We start from the raw sequence: 15,782 nt of genomic DNA on the forward strand, positions 1-15,782 counted from the left end.
CTTCATCACCAGACCTCTCCTCTTCTGCTCCGACCTGGTTCGGTCTTCATCACCAGACCTCTCCTCTTCTGCTCCGACCTGGTTCGGTCTTCATCACCAGACCTCTCCTCTTCTGCTCCGACCTGGTTCGGTCTTCATCACCAGACCTCTCCTCTTCTGCTCCGACCTGGTTCGGTCTTCATCACCAGACCTCTCCTCTTCTGCTCCGACCTGGTTCGGTCTTCATCACCAGTCCTCTCCTCTTCTGCTCCGACCTGGTTCGGTCTTCATCACCAGACCTCTCCTCTTCTGCTCCGACCTGGTTCGGTCTTCATCACCAGTCCTCTCCTCTTCTGCTCCGACCTGGTTCGGTCTTCATCACCAGTCCTCTCCTCTTCTGCTCCGACCTGGTTCGGTCTTCATCACCAGTCCTCTCCTCTTCTGCTCCGACCTGGTTCGGTCTTCATCACCAGACCTCTCCTCTTCTGCTCCGACCTGGTTCGGTCTTCATCACCAGTCCTCTCCTCTTCTGCTCCGACCTGGTTCGGTCTTCATCACCAGTCCTCTCCTCTTCTGCTCCGACCTGGTTCGGTCTTCATCACCAGACCTCTCCTCTTCTGCTCCGACCTGGTTCGGTCTTCATCACCAGTCCTCTCCTCTTCTGCTCCGACCTGGTTCGGTCTTCATCACCAGACCTCTCCTCTTCTGCTCCGACCTGGTTCGGTCTTCATCACCAGACCTCTCCTCTTCTGCTCCGACCTGGTTCGGTCTTCATCACCAGTCCTCTCCTCTTCTGCTCCGACCTGGTTCGGTCTTCATCACCAGTCCTCTCCTCTTCTGCTCCGACCTGGTTCGGTCTTCATCACCAGTCCTCTCCTCTTCTGCTCCGACCTGGTTCGGTCTTCATCACCAGTCCTCTCCTCTTCTGCTCCGACCTGGTTCGGTCTTCATCACCAGACCTCTCCTCTTCTGCTCCGACCTGGTTCGGTCTTCATCACCAGACCTCTCCTCTTCTGCTCCGACCTGGTTCGGTCTTCATCACCAGTCCTCTCCTCTTCTGCTCCGACCTGGTTCGGTCTTCATCACCAGACCTCCAGGTTCCCAAGTCTTTAAAGGTTTTTCAGGCCAGTTCTTGCTTTTTTTGTGTTTTTGACCCATAAATCACTGAAGCATCACAAAGCCTCCAAACTCACTGCATGAATGACCAAAAATAATCTAATATAATAATATAAACTGAACCTCAGTTTAACAACAAAAAGATGAGATTTTTGCAGCAAATTTTGCTGAAATTTGGTCCTTTGATGCTACATAGAAGGAGTCTGGAAGAAAAAACTGTACGCAGCAAATAAACATGATCAGAAATCCAGTCCTGAACCAGGACTGGGACGGATCCTCCCAGAACCTGGACCTGAATGGGTCTGATGGAGGGACGGATCCTTCCAGAACCTGGACCTGAATGGGTCTGATGGAGGGACAGATCCTCCCAGAACCAGGACCTCAGCAGGTCTGATGGAGGGACGGATCCTCCCAGAACCAGGACCTCAGCAGGTCTGATGGAGGGACGGATCCTTCCAGAACCTGGACCTGAATGGGTCTGATGGAGGGACGGATCCTTCCAGAACCTGGACCTGAATGGGTCTGATGGAGGGACAGATCCTTCCAGAACCTGGACCTGAATGGGTCTGATGGAGGGACAGATCCTCCCAGAACCAGGACCTCAGCAGGTCTGATGGAGGGACGGATCCTTCCAGAACCAGGACCTCAGCAGGTCTGATGGAGGGACGGATCCTTCCAGAACCTGGACCTGAATGGGTCTGATGGAGGGATGGATCCTTCCAGAACCAGGACCTCAGCAGGTCTGATGGAGGGACGGATCCTTCCAGAACCTGAAGCAGTGTGAGGGTAGCTGACGGATTGGAAAGTCCTTCCAGGATCCTGGAGAACTTTTTCCTGATAAAGAATAAAGCGGCCCAGTGCCCAGCCTGTTAGAACTGGGCCAACTGGGCCAACAGTGGTTTTTCCCCATTAACTGTTTTTATATTTATGTTTACTGGTGTCTGATGGAGCTGCTGCTCCTCCTTCCTGTTCCTGCAGCAACATGAATAAATAATACGTCTCATATGTTCACACTGAACTAAAAACACAAGGTGGGTTAGTCATCCACAGGAAAGAAAAGCCAGTCAGGGGTGACCCTCTCCATCACCTTGACAACCAGATCAGAGTCTTGATTATAGTTGCCGTGGTGATTAGCTGTGGATACAGACTTGTTTTAAACCTGAATGGGATGTGTGTGTTTTTCAGGACTGAGTAACATCCATTTTCATGATAAATGAATCAGAGCCGAAGCTAAAACATGTAAACATCTTTGGTGACTGGATGAAAAATAAACCAGCAATTAATAAAAACATCATAAAGACGCTGTAGATGTCCGGGTGTGTCTGCGGGGCTGGAAGGAGCGATGGAGTGGACATATACTTCAGTTTTAAATGGTATCGTAGGGAGTGGCAGGCGTGTGTGTGTGTGTTTGTGTGTGTGTTGATGGTTTATTCACACACAGCGATTAGGCTTATTCCCTCCTGGCTACTTTCAAGCTTTCAATTAAGATTCTAAACACAAATATTCTCTGCATTCATTACTCCCATCCCTGCTAACGAGCTAAGATGTGTGTGTGTGTGTGTCAGTGTGTGCCGTTGTGTGTGTTTACACCTCTCCGTGAGCTCATTGGAGAAAATCCTGCTTTTAGCAAAAGTCCCAAAAAACCGTAATGATGTTTGTTCTGCTGTTTGATTATTGATCAAAGTCTCATTAGATATGATGCAGCTTTCGTATCACCGTAAGAACACATGATGGAAGGTTTTGAAGTTGTGATTACCGGCTTTCTTGCATCTGGGTTTGACGAGTTGACCGGACCACCTCGTCTTCCTCCGCATCAGGATCAATATTGTTTTATTTCATTTCATTTCATTTTATTTCATTTCATTTCATTTTATTTTATTTATTCATAAGAGCATAAGGAAACTTATTATTTATTATATAAGTAGTAGTAGAGGAAGTTTACTACACATACTTCTTCTCACTGCTTTATTAATATATATTTGTACGCCTTTATCTTGTTTTCATTTATTTTTTCTTTTTAGTTGAAATAAACCCCTCAATCAATTGTTTATTGTTTTATTGTGTCGGCCTGCTGAGGGACTAGAGATGGAAATTAGTCTTGCACATTTTTACATTTCATGTTTATTCATATGCATTGTCTCTTTTACACACACACACACACACACATATCTATCTATCTATCTATCTATCTATCTATCTATCTATCTATATATATATATATATATATATATATATATATATATATATATATATATATATATATATATATATATATATACATCAGTAACACTATTTTTATCCCATTGATGCATGTCTTTTACAAAGTTCTGCCATGTTTCACATGCAGCATTTAACTTCTACAGACATATACAATGATGCTCTTTTAATTAAACTTTTCATTTTTTAAATCATTAATCACCAATAAAGATTCTCCATCGTTCTCCAGATTTTCATCCTTTTGCCGACAGACTGTATAAAAGATGGGCGGAGCCTCGTAGCTTTCTAAAGAGATGAATTGAAGCTCATTGGGCGGTTCCATCCATCGCCATCTTGGCATTGTCATGTTTTCCATCTCTCCAGGAAAATACAAAAATGGCCGAAGAGGTAGAGCTGACGGGTGGGGTGGGGGGCTGTAAATCCGGGGGAGGATGATTAACATCTATCAAAGTCCAACCTGCCTGTAGCGATTGTTATTCTGTTATCTGTTATCTGATCTGTTATTTCAATGGCTGAGTAGACTATGAAAATAGTTGTTCTTTTTATTTAGTGTTTGTAGTGTTTATATGTATATTATGATGGATGTGGGGGAAAAAAAAAACAAAAAAACTTTTCCCTGATTAACATTGATTAGCTAACCTCACGCTAACAGGTGCTAACCTGCTAACACAGATAAGTCTAAATCAACAGCTAAGTCAGGTTGTTGTGCTACATTCTGCCTTGCTTGATACCTGTCAATCAGAGGGACAATTTTGAGGTTACATTTTTCTAACGCGAGTTATTTGGGGGGGGGGGGGGGGGGGGGGGGGGGGAAATCATGTATCAGCCAATCAAAACTGTATTTATAAAGTGCTTTCACATACCAAGAGGTAACCACAGTACTGCCCAGGTAAAAAAAAAAAAAAGATTAAAGCATCAAAAGACAAAATAATCAATAAAAGACAAAAGAAACCCAATTCTGGAGTTAAAAGCCAGCATAAAAATATGAATTTTTAGATCTCACTTAAAATTCTGGCAGGCCTAAGAGAAAGTGGGAAAAGGCTCTTTCTGCCAAGTCCCAAGTCAAACATACCAGCAACTGTACCCTACTGGCTAGTTTTAGCTTTTTACAACCTCTGGCTAATACGTTACGCTGCGTAGACGGTAGCCGACATTGTTTAAGCTAACCAGTATCAACTTCATCCGCCTACAGTAGCATTAGCATCAGTTACACATCGTTATGTAGCATTGTATTTGCTGCTCATCAGAAGAATCTTCATTAGGATGTCTGCTTATCAGCAGCTACCTTTCCTCTCACAAATTCGCAAAATAAGCTTGTCGGATGTTCTCAAACTTTAGCTCGCCTGTGGGTTTAACTCATAGACCGTATTTGAAAGATGGACGGAGCCTCCGGAAGTAAAAAGTAAAGTCTATGCTGAAGTGCATAAAACTGCAGTTCCCCCTTCATCCACTAGGGGCTGCAAAAAAGAACAAATCCCCAAGCAGAACAAGCTAAAGTTGCTTTTATTTGGTGTATAAATCAATGTATAAGTCATTTTAACTTCAGCAGTGTTTGTATAAACTGCTGAAAACCGTGTATCTTTCCCCCAAACACACACACACACACACACACACACACACACACACACACACACACACACACACCCCAAAGCTGATCGCGTCGCGCTTCTCTGTGTCATAAATAGAACTGAAATGTAATCAAATCCCTGAGATAACTGATGGTGGAGAAAGCCTGAGACAGTGCAGTAAAATGTGTGTGTGTGTGTGTGTGTGTGTGTGTGTGTGTGTGTGTGTGTGTGTGTTAGTTAGTTAGTTAGTGAGGAGGCTTTTTGGCTTTGACAGGACATTGCGCTCCAGCTTCCTACTGTTATGTAATCTGATAGGGAAAATCCAAGCTGCTACACACACACACACACACACACACACACCCACACCCACACACACACACCCAGTCTCCTTCCAAGACTCACATGCACTTATGCACCACACAAATGTGCTCAATTTGTGCACAAACTGGTCATCACCATATGCTGTTCCTGTCTGCCAATAAAATGTCTGTCCGTGTGTGTGTGTGTGTGTGTGTGTGTTTCCTCTGGATGCGGTTGGAAAACATCAGATGTGATACGGAGGAATGTGGTGAAGGAAGATCGGCCTTGGCTGGAGGAGCAGGCCTGGTTCTGGTTCTGCTGGCCCGGTTCCTCTCTGAAAACTTTGCTGATCTTCTGCAGCAGTTGTTTCTTTAACAGACTTTTATTTTGAAGTCGCTGCATCCGTGTCTTTATTTTTCTCTCCCCTGCAGCCAGACTTTGTTGGAAACTTGAAAAGGTCTTGATCAATAGTTCTCCAGCTTTCAGACGGTCCTGTAAAGTTTTTCTTTGGATGTTTTCCTGTCCTTACTCAGGCCTATTTTCAGTGTTTTTGTTTGTTAATCCACTTAACTCTGACCTCATGAATCATTTAGACGGAAAAAAGCGTAGGGTTGAACCAGAGTTGAGTCGACGTTTCACAGACAAATCTTCCAAATAAAACAAGAAACCAAAGATAATACAGTTTGTCTGGCAGATTAAAGGATTCTTGGAGCTACAAGGTGGTTCCAGACGAGCGGTCAGCAGCAAGCTTGGCGTCTCTCAGGATCTACAGACAACATTTGTGTCGTCTGGACCGGTTCAGGCAGAAGAAGAAGAGTCAGGACTTTAAACTGTCTACAGCAGACAAACAGGATCTGAAAGTAGAACAAATCCAGCAAAGACCTGGACCAGGACCTTCAGTGGATCCACCTACTGTTGGCCGAAGCCTCAATAGAAATGGTCTCCATGGAAACGTGGCTGTCGAGAAGAAAAGGCTGAGGTCTCATGACACAAAAACTGGACTGAAGACCAGTTAAAAACTGGTCTGGTGGAGGGAGGGATCCCCCACAGAACCCAGTGAGGATCATCTGGACCGGGAACAGAACAAAGAGACGACTTCTTGGACCAAATATTCACTTTAGGCCGCCTGGAACTGAAAACCTCCATGTCCAATGGCGTGTCCACTGGCCTGTCCACTGGTCTGTCCACTGGCCTGTCCACTGGTCTGTCCACTGGTCTGTCCACAAACCTGTCCACTGACCTGTCCACTGATCTGTCCACTGGCCTGTCCACTGATCTGTCCACTGGTCTGTCCACAAACCTGTCCACTGATCTGTCCACTGGTCTGTCCACAAACCTGTCCACTGATCTGTCCACTGGTCTGTCCACTGGTCTGTCCACTGGCCTGTCCACTGGTCTGTCCACTGGTCTGTCCACAAACCTGTCCACTGATCTGTCCACTGGTCTGTCCACTGGTCTGTCCACTGATCTGTCCACTGGTCTGTCCACAAACCTGTCCACTGATCTGTCCACTGGTCTGTCCACTGGTCTGTCCACTGGCCTGTCCACTGGTCTGTCCACTGGTCTGTCCACAAACCTGTCCACTGATCTGTCCACTGGCCTGTCCACTGGCCTGTCCACTGGTCTGTCCACAAACCTGTCCACTGACCTGTCCACTGATCTGTCCACTGGCCTGTCCACTGGTCTGTCCACAAACCTGTCCACTGATCTGTCCACTGGTCTGTCCACTGGCCTGTCCACTGGTCTGTCCACTGGTCTGTCCACAAACCTGTCCACTGATCTGTCCACTGGTCTGTCCACTGGTCTGTCCACTGGTCTGTCCACTGGCCTGTCCACTGATCTGTCCACTGGTCTGTCCACTGGCCTGTCCACAAACCTGTCCACTGGTCTGTCCACTGGTCTGTCCACTGGCCTGTCCACTGGCCTGTCCACTGGCCTGTCCACTGGTCTGTCCACTGGCCTGTCCACTGGTCTGTCCACTGGTCTGTCCACTGGCCTGTCCACTGGTCTGTCCACTGGCCTGTCCACTGGTCTGTCCACAAACCTGTCCACTGATCTGTCCACTGGTCTGTCCAAATAAATACAGTAAGTATGAACAATCACCTCGCAGAGCGACTGATGGAAACGGAGAAAATGGAAGACGAGGGAGGGAGGGGGAGTGTGTGGGTGTTGGATACTCGCGGGACTTCAGCACTGCAGCATTCTTTCTGTGTGTGTGTGTGAGGGTGAGTAAAGGTGGGGGCACTCTTGGGACCCCTCCAGCACTGCAGCAGGTTGTGTGTGTGTGTGTGTGTGTGTGTGTGTGTGTGTTCTCTCCAGCCCCCACACTACCAACGGGCCAAGCTCACAACCCTCCACCACCACCCTGCATCAGAACCCCCACCATCACCACTCACCCCTGGTTGCCATGGTAACACACCTTGAGCAAGCCCCCCAGAGAGGAGCATACTCCTCCTCCTCCTCCTCCTCCTCCCCCTCCTCCTCCTCCCTCCGTCCACTGCTCTCTTCCTGGCTGCACTCGTTCTCTCTCCCAGTGCTTCCACCTCTCCCCATAACCGACCCATCACACCGCACTCCTCCGTCTCCCATCCCGTCTCCCATCCTGTCTCCCTCCGTCTCCCATCCTGTCTCCCATCCCGTCTCCCTCCGTCTCCCATCCCGTCTCCCATCCCGTCTCCCATCCCGTCTCCCTCCGTCTCCCATCCCGTCTCCCATCCTGTCTCCCTCCGTCTCCCATCCTGTCTCCCATCCTGTCTCCCATCCTGTCTCCCTCCGTCTCCCATCCCGTCTCCCTCCGTCTCCCATCCCGTCTCCCATCCCGTCTCCCTCCGTCTCCCATCCCGTCTCCCTCCGTCTCCCATCCCGTCTCCCATCCCGTCTCCCTCCGTCTCCCATCCCGTCTCCCATCCCGTCTCCCTCCGTCTCCCATCCCGTCTCCCATCCCGTCTCCCATCCCGTCTCCCTCCGTCTCCCATCCCGTCTCCCATCCCGTCTCCCATCCCGTCTCCCATCCCGTCTTCCTCCGTCTCCCATCCCGTCTCCCATCCCGTCTCCCATCCCGTCTTCCTCCGTCTCCCATCCCGTCTCCCATCCCGTCTCCCATCCCGTCTCCCATCCTGTCTTCCTCCGTCTCCCATCCCGTCTCCCATCCTGTCTCCCTCCGTCTCCCATCCCGTCTCCCATCCCGTCTCCCTCCGTCTCCCATCCCGTCTCCCATCCCGTCTTCCTCCGTCTCCCATCCCGTCTCCCATCCCGTCTCCCATCCCGTCTCCCATCCCGTCTCCCTCCGTCTCCCATCCCGTCTCCCATCCCGTCTCCCTCCGTCTCCCATCCTGTCTCCCATCCCGTCTCCCATCCTGTCTTCCTCCGTCTCCCATCCCGTCTCCCTCCGTCTCCCATCCCGTCTCCCATCCCGTCTCCCTCCGTCTCCCATCCCGTCTCCCATCCCGTCTCCCATCCCGTCCTCCACCCTTCGCTGGGTTTCAGGCCTTTAAACATGTTACTGAAGGGACTGACAGGAGCAGGGACGGGCGGTAATGGCAAGTAGACACCCTGAGGGGGGGGCGGGTTGGGGGGACATCATGTGGGGCCTGAGCGCCCAGTACACGTTTGGGTTAGGACATGTGTGTATCCATGCATATTAGTGTGTGTGTGGTGTGTTAGAGGAGGGTAAAGCGAGCACCTTGGGGACTCGTCCCCAACACAAACTGAGGAGCTGTTCTGCTGCGTGTTGCAGGGTCTGTGATGAGGCCATTGTAAATGGGTTGTGTGTGTGTGTGTGTGTGTGTGTGTGTTACGGGGACAACGCCACCTGGTCCTTCTCTTCTGGTCAATTAGCAGAGAGGGAGGGGAGGGTAATGGGGGAGAGGGGGGATGTGTGTGTGCACGGTGCCGGAGTTGCAGGAAGGACTTCATTCTCTTCTTCTGCTGCAGATAAAAACATCAGCAGCGGGAATTTACCTCCGTTTCTGAGGGTTTGTGGTAGCAGGACATGTCTGTCCCACTGCTGTTTGTTTAGTGTCTGCTTCCTCTTTTATTTTGTAGAGTCTGTTTACTTCCTGTTCCCTCCGTTCAGGTTGCTAACTGTCTTTTTTTCCCTTTTAGTATTTATTCATTCCTGTTTTTGTTTTTTTTCATGTAAATCCAGTTCAGTGTGTTGGTCTTCACCTGCCTGGTCCTTCATGGAGTCCAAGTCTTCAATTCTGTCTTTTTATTTTAAATCATCTCCCTTCCTCCGTCTGGTGTTCGTGTCAGTCTGTGTTTTACTTCCATATTGGCTTACTCTGTGACGGTGTCACATTCCCCTGAAGAAGAAAACTCTTCATTTAAAGTCAGAATGCAGACGCAGTGAGTGGAAATAAGTCCCAGTTTCTGCTGGTCTGTCTGTTTATCTGCGGTCTGTCTGGTCTGGGTCACCAGGAGTGCTGCCGTCATCTTCACGTTCATACATGACGCCGGAGACGTTGATAGACCATGTAAAGCTAAAGACATGATTAAACTTACTAACAGAATCACGTAGAAGTGGGATGTGCTGATCAGCTGACATGTTCCTCTCACATCATTATGTCACGGAAAACAGCTGAATATTTGGAATTCATTTGCTCATTTCTGGGAATTTTTTTATCCCAGTTTGGTAATAAAGCAGCTTAAAGTGTTAATTTATCATCAGATTGTTTAATAAAGATCTGAAATTTGGAGATAGTTTGTATGTTTTGTTGTATGTGAAGTCAAAATCAAAAGTATTTACCATCAAAACCCGGATTAATAATAATCATAATAATGAAAATATCGGGTTATATATGTTATAAATGTGTGTGCATAAGTGGTTATTACAGTAGTATGTGAGGTGTGTGTGAGAGCTGAAGCTGCATTCTCATAGAAATCCCATAAACTTACTATTTTACACACACACACACACACACACACACACACCATCTCCAGATGCCGCTACACGTCCTCGCTGCTGCATGGGATGGATTTTAATTGGCATCGCCATCATTTCCTGTAATGAAACCTTGGTGTTGGGTGGAGCAGGTCTTCATTCTGCTACAAATGTCGACGGTTTGCAAATAAAGATCCAAACTTTTCCTTTTTCTACATGAAAAAGCCGGAAAAAAGTGGATTTTTCAGCTGGGTGTTAACAAACGGAGTCCTAACCTTCACCCTGCCTCTCAACCCCCTCTCCCCTATGATCTCCATCCCACTGTCGGCCTCCCAGAGCTGTGTGTGTGTGTGTGTGTGTGTGTGTGTGCTGGTGGATCAAATGCACTCTGTGAGACAAAGCGTAATGGCAGGACGCTCTGCAACTCTGTCATCTCACTATGGGTCACACACACTCGCTCACGCTCACACACGGACCTGGTCTCACAGGGGGACGGCACACAGAGACAGACGTCCCCACACACACTGATCAAAACAATGTATTTGTCAGAAAAGAGAAGTCTTTCATGGGACACACACACAGAGGCATCTCTCCATGCCCTTGTTCCGGACGGCCCAATTATCTCTCTGCATCTCGCCGCTCTCCGGCTTTCACTTTGCTTCTCTCCTCTCTAGTTACCGCCGCTCTCACCCTGTAATTGATCGACCATTAATTAGTTCCTAAATTTTGCTTTTTCAGGATGTTATCAGTGATTCCAGCTGTGACACACTCCTGCCTGCGCGCTGATAAAAGGGCAGAAAATGCGGCTCCAAGCAGCAGCTGACAGCTCGCGCCCGTCCGGAGGGAGCTGCTGCTTCCACTCAGACTGGGATTAGACGGAATATTTCCCAGTCTGTGACCTGTTGATGGGGCAAAACAAGCCCAGTCACGTGATGCATCACAGCCCCACTGTGTGTGTGTGTGTGTTGCAGCGCTGCGGCAGTGCAGCTACTTTCTCTGTTTGTTTCAGTGGAAGCAGCGAGTTTGTAAAAGAAATAATATAAAGACTTTATTTATAACGCCTGGAATCAATCAGACTTTATTTAAACCGTCAGGACGAACGATCAGGAGCAACAACACCCATCCTGACTGGGATGTATGGAGCTCTGCATGTGTTACACGTCTTCCTGCTCCAACACGCTTCTTTCAGGTGAGAGTCTGTGGAGCTGTTCATCTCATCCAGGCTGTGGTGTCGTCGCAACTCAAGGAGTGGAAATTTTATCCCCTTTTTTGAAGAAAAGAAGAAAAAACAGGAAAAAGTTGGTCAGAAAAACCGTTTCAGAGAAAGTGACATGTAAGACTAAAACATCATTTCTGCTCTTCGGTTTCAGGGAGGAAGAGTTCTGAAATGTCTAAAGCAGTATCAGCTGTCAGACATAGACATATATACATGGATCTTATGTCTATGTTCAGGCTGAAGCTAACGCAGCTGATGGCTAAAAGCACCAGTATATCATACTGGTGACCTTATCTGAGCTGCTGGGAGACGTAGCTACATGTGTAGGGATGGTTGTAACTGTAAAAGCAGCATCTCAGGGGGGTTTAGAAGTGTGTTTACTTCGTATACCTGCCATACCTGGACCACACCCCTGCATCCAGGTGTGTGGGCCTCATGACCCCTGACAGAACATATACTGGTGTTTACATGATGACTGAGTGGGTAAAAGTGGGCGGGGGACCAGATGTAGATCATCCTGTATCCATCCTCTAATTCAGTGCTTCTCAAACTGGGCATCCCCCCCCCCCCCCCCATGAGGTGGGGGGGAGGGGGGCTCACAGCCACGAAGCTGGAGATCCACCGCTGGAAACGTGGAAGGCTGTCAGGATCTTCGTAGAGGAGGAGGATCAGGTGGTTTCTGGTGGGTTCGGGTCACCGGTGTGACAAGGCCCCTCCACACCCACAATCAGATTCTGTCGCCGTGACGATGCCAAATTCAGACCCTGAATATTTTAGGTGTTCTGGTTTTTCACGGCGCAAACATCTCAGATTTATCTGCATCAAGGTGGAATTTTATTTTTCATTTCCTCTGTGTGAGTTTCATGTTTTGTACGATCATCTGGCAACCCTCTGAAATGATCTGGCAACCCCCAGTTTGAGAAGCGCTGCGTTGAAGCAGAGTAACCTCCAGAAGATGCAGGTCCTGGATGGAGAGACTCCGATGGAAACATTTAAAGCAGGAGTGTCTAGTTCTGGTCCGCAGTCCTGCAGGATCTCCATGTTCCCCGGAGTCACGGAGCAGAACTGGATCCACTGAATGGAAGCCAGGCGTGTTGGAGCAGGGAGACATGGAAACCCTCGAGGACCGACTCTGGACGCCTCTGAGGGACAGAAAACGGAAGAAACAGCATCAGAGTTTGGGAGAAAACAAACGTATGAAGGGAGACGCTGCAGAATAATCAGAATAATCCTCCGTAAAGTTCTGGAATATTCCTGGAAATTTCCATCAAAGCGAGGATAAAATCAGCAATGATTGCATTTAAATCAGTCTGCTCTGTCCCATCCTGATGATTCGACCTTAAATGACCAAATAAAATCAGCTGGACGGGAAACGAATGTCTGGAAACTTCTTTTGTTTTCTTCTTTTCGTGTGTCTAGTCCAGCGTTTAGGCAGCAGGATGACGGTCTGGATGCTGATTTAAGCTTCACTGGTTCGATGATCCTCTTGGTTTTCTGGATTCTTACTTTATTTTTCTGTTTGTTTAGCATGAAGCAGGTGATCTGGTGGAGTTTTAACAGAAACAGCAGCCTAACCTGAACGTAATGCAGGCTTAGCGGACTTCTTAACAAGCACATGATGGTGTGAACGTGAAGGTCGCCGATCGTTCAGCTCGTTCTCTGATCGCTGTTGGAAAACCTGCAGCGTGTGGAGCTCCCACTGACGTACAGGAAACCAGTGAAGCGCGGGCGTTACCTCCAGTATGCGCCCGCTCCCCGTCTTCCCTCGTCTCCTCGCCTTCGTGCTTCTGAAACCAAAGCCTCCTGTCTGAAAGAAAGGCATTGTTTGGGCGCGAAGCGGCACGTCTGGACGAGGAAGCCATGATGGAAATATGAATCAGCTCCGTCTCTCTGCACGCCTCGCTCTCCTGCTGCTTCCATCTCCTGCTAAATGATAATGAAGCTCTATCTGCCTCAGTGTGCCGCGGACACACCGGCGCCCTGCACAACCCTTTGAGGTGTGTGTGTGTGTGTGTGTGGAAAGGGCTTGTTTGGGGATCGGCACCGTGGAGCACAGTCTCATCCATATAAGCCCATGTGGCACCCACCACACACACACACACACACACACACACACACACACTCCCCCACAGCTATTGAGACGGGATTAGGGCACCCTTGTGTTGGCCTTTGAGGAAAGAAGAGATAGGAATCTGTGTGTGTGTGTGTGTGTGTGTGAGCCAGTATGGGTGTCATGGATGCATGATTGAAGACGTTATTAACCCTGCGATCCCCTGCAGCTGAAGTTTTACACACTGTTTGGATGTGTGTGTGTGTGTGTGTACGTCGGCTCTTCCAGGACATGAGATAAGTGTCAAAGAGGGAAGAAGACACAGATTGTGTTCTCAGGGTGTGTGTTTGTGTGTGCGCAGCTCCACAGGGGTCACAGATTGGCCCGCAGAAGACGCCATCTGATGTCTCCGGGCAGTTCAGTCCTATGGCGTGTGTGTGTGTGTGTGGGGCCCCGCGCAGTGTGTGTGGGCGACTGGGGTACTGGTCCTGTATGGTCCACTGGTGATAAGGACAACAGGCAGGAGACCGCACCGTCGAGGGGTGCACGTGTGTGTTTGTGTTTAAGACGCCCACCTTCATCTGGCCTTTCGCTGTGGGCGCTGCGATGTTACTCATGCCGTCCTAAAATAGACACACACACACACACGTTCCATGTGTGTTTGTTCCGTGTTTGCAGACACTGTCAGAGATTTCAGGATAGAAATGAGCACCGATGTGTGTGACATCACACACGAACACGTAAAGCAGCTGAAACGTGAGGCTCTTGGAGAATGTGCACGTGCACATGCACGTTGAAATCCACCCATATATCCATCTTTTAAAGAGAAACATGTTGAGACAAAGAGGAGACGGTTTGAGGCGGACGGAGTGTGTTCTACGTGTTCGTCAGTAAACGCACCTGCAGGTCTCAGGATGCTGCGTTCAGGTGCAGCCGGGATGTTAGTGGAGCTGTTCTTCACCCGGGGTTAGAAGATGGAGAAGATGGAGAAGATGGAGAAGATGGAGAAGATGGCTACGGACACTCGGCTTCATCATTGGCCGAGCTGGCACGCCGTTTTCCCTCCACAACCGCTGTCAGTCGTAGAGCGATGGATCCAGCAAGCTGTTGGAGACGTCGCACATGAAGCGTCACAACGTCCCACATCCAGTCTGAGCTACGCCGTGGCGACGTGCGTCCAGCTGCAGGCGTGTGACAGGGCGGGCCAGCGAGCCGTGGATCAGACGGCGAGGTGGACAGACTCAACTTCTAATCATGTTTGTAGGTCTGTAGTACGACTCCTTCAGTCAGTGAGAAGATCTCCTGCACTGGGTTACGATCAGTAAAAATCTGGGTGACGAGCCACAGTGACGAGGTCCGACGCCACGGTGACGAGGTCCGACGCCACGGTGACGAGGTCCGACGCCACGGTGACGAGGTCCGACGCCACGGTGACGAGGTCCGACGCCACGGTGACGAGGCCCGACGCCACGGTGACGAGGTCCGACGCCACGGTGACGAGGTCCGACGCCACGGTGACGAGGCCCGACGCCACGGTGACGAGGCCCGACGCCACGGTGACGGGGCCCGACGCCACGGTGACGAGGCCCGATGCCACGGTGACGGGGCCCGACGCCGGTCCGATGCCACGGTGACGGGGCCCGACGCCACGGTGACGAGGCCCGATGCCACGGTGACGGGGCCCGACGCCGGTCCGATGCCACGGTGACGGGGCCCGACGCCACGGTGACGAGGCCCGATGCCACGGTGACGGGGCCCGACGCCGGTCCGATGCCACGGTGACGGGGCCCGACGCCGGTCCGATGCCACGGTGACAAGGTCCGACGCCACGGTGACGAGGTCCGACGCCACGGTGACGAGGTCCGACGCCACGGTGACGAGGTCCGACGCCACGGTGACGAGGCCCGACGCCACGGTGACGAGGTCCGACGCCACGGTGACGAGGCCCGACGCCACGGTGACGAGGTCCGACGCCACGCGGTGACGAGGCCCGACGCCACGGTGACGAGGTCCGACGCCACGGTGACGAGGTCCGACGCCACGGTGACGAGGCCCGACGCCACGGTGACGAGGTCCGACGCCACGGTGACGAGGTCCGATGCCACGGTGACGAGGCCCGACGCCACGGTGACAAGGTCCGACGCCACGGTGACGTCGGCGCTTTGCAGGAAAGAACTGAAAAGATGATGGATGATGAAGATGGGAACATGAGAGGAAACGGGACGAGGAGTCTGAGTCTGTACAGATTCCTCAGGAGGAGACGGGAAGGAGGGATGACTGAGTGATGGATCTGAAGGAGGGAAAGAACACCTCCGGGTCACATGGTTCTTTTTATCAGAGCAGAAATGTGTGTGTGGATGGAGCGGTTCATCCTGACGTCATGATGATGTAATTAAACTTCTGCATCGATGATCTGATCCTGGTTTGATGCTTTCTAACCCTCCGTCTCGTCTG

General features: G+C 50.1%; 1 protein-coding gene across 1 annotated transcript in view; it reads left to right on the top strand.

Moving 5' to 3' along the window:
• znf423 (zinc finger protein 423) overlaps positions 1–15,782 on the top strand; it is a 230,523-nt gene that overhangs the window by 181,150 nt on the left and 33,591 nt on the right. The window lies entirely within an intron of this gene.

Source organism: Telmatherina bonti (genome assembly GCF_933228915.1).
Source record: "Telmatherina bonti genome assembly, chromosome: 2".
NCBI classification, from domain to species: Eukaryota; Metazoa; Chordata; class Actinopteri; order Atheriniformes; family Telmatherinidae; genus Telmatherina; species Telmatherina bonti.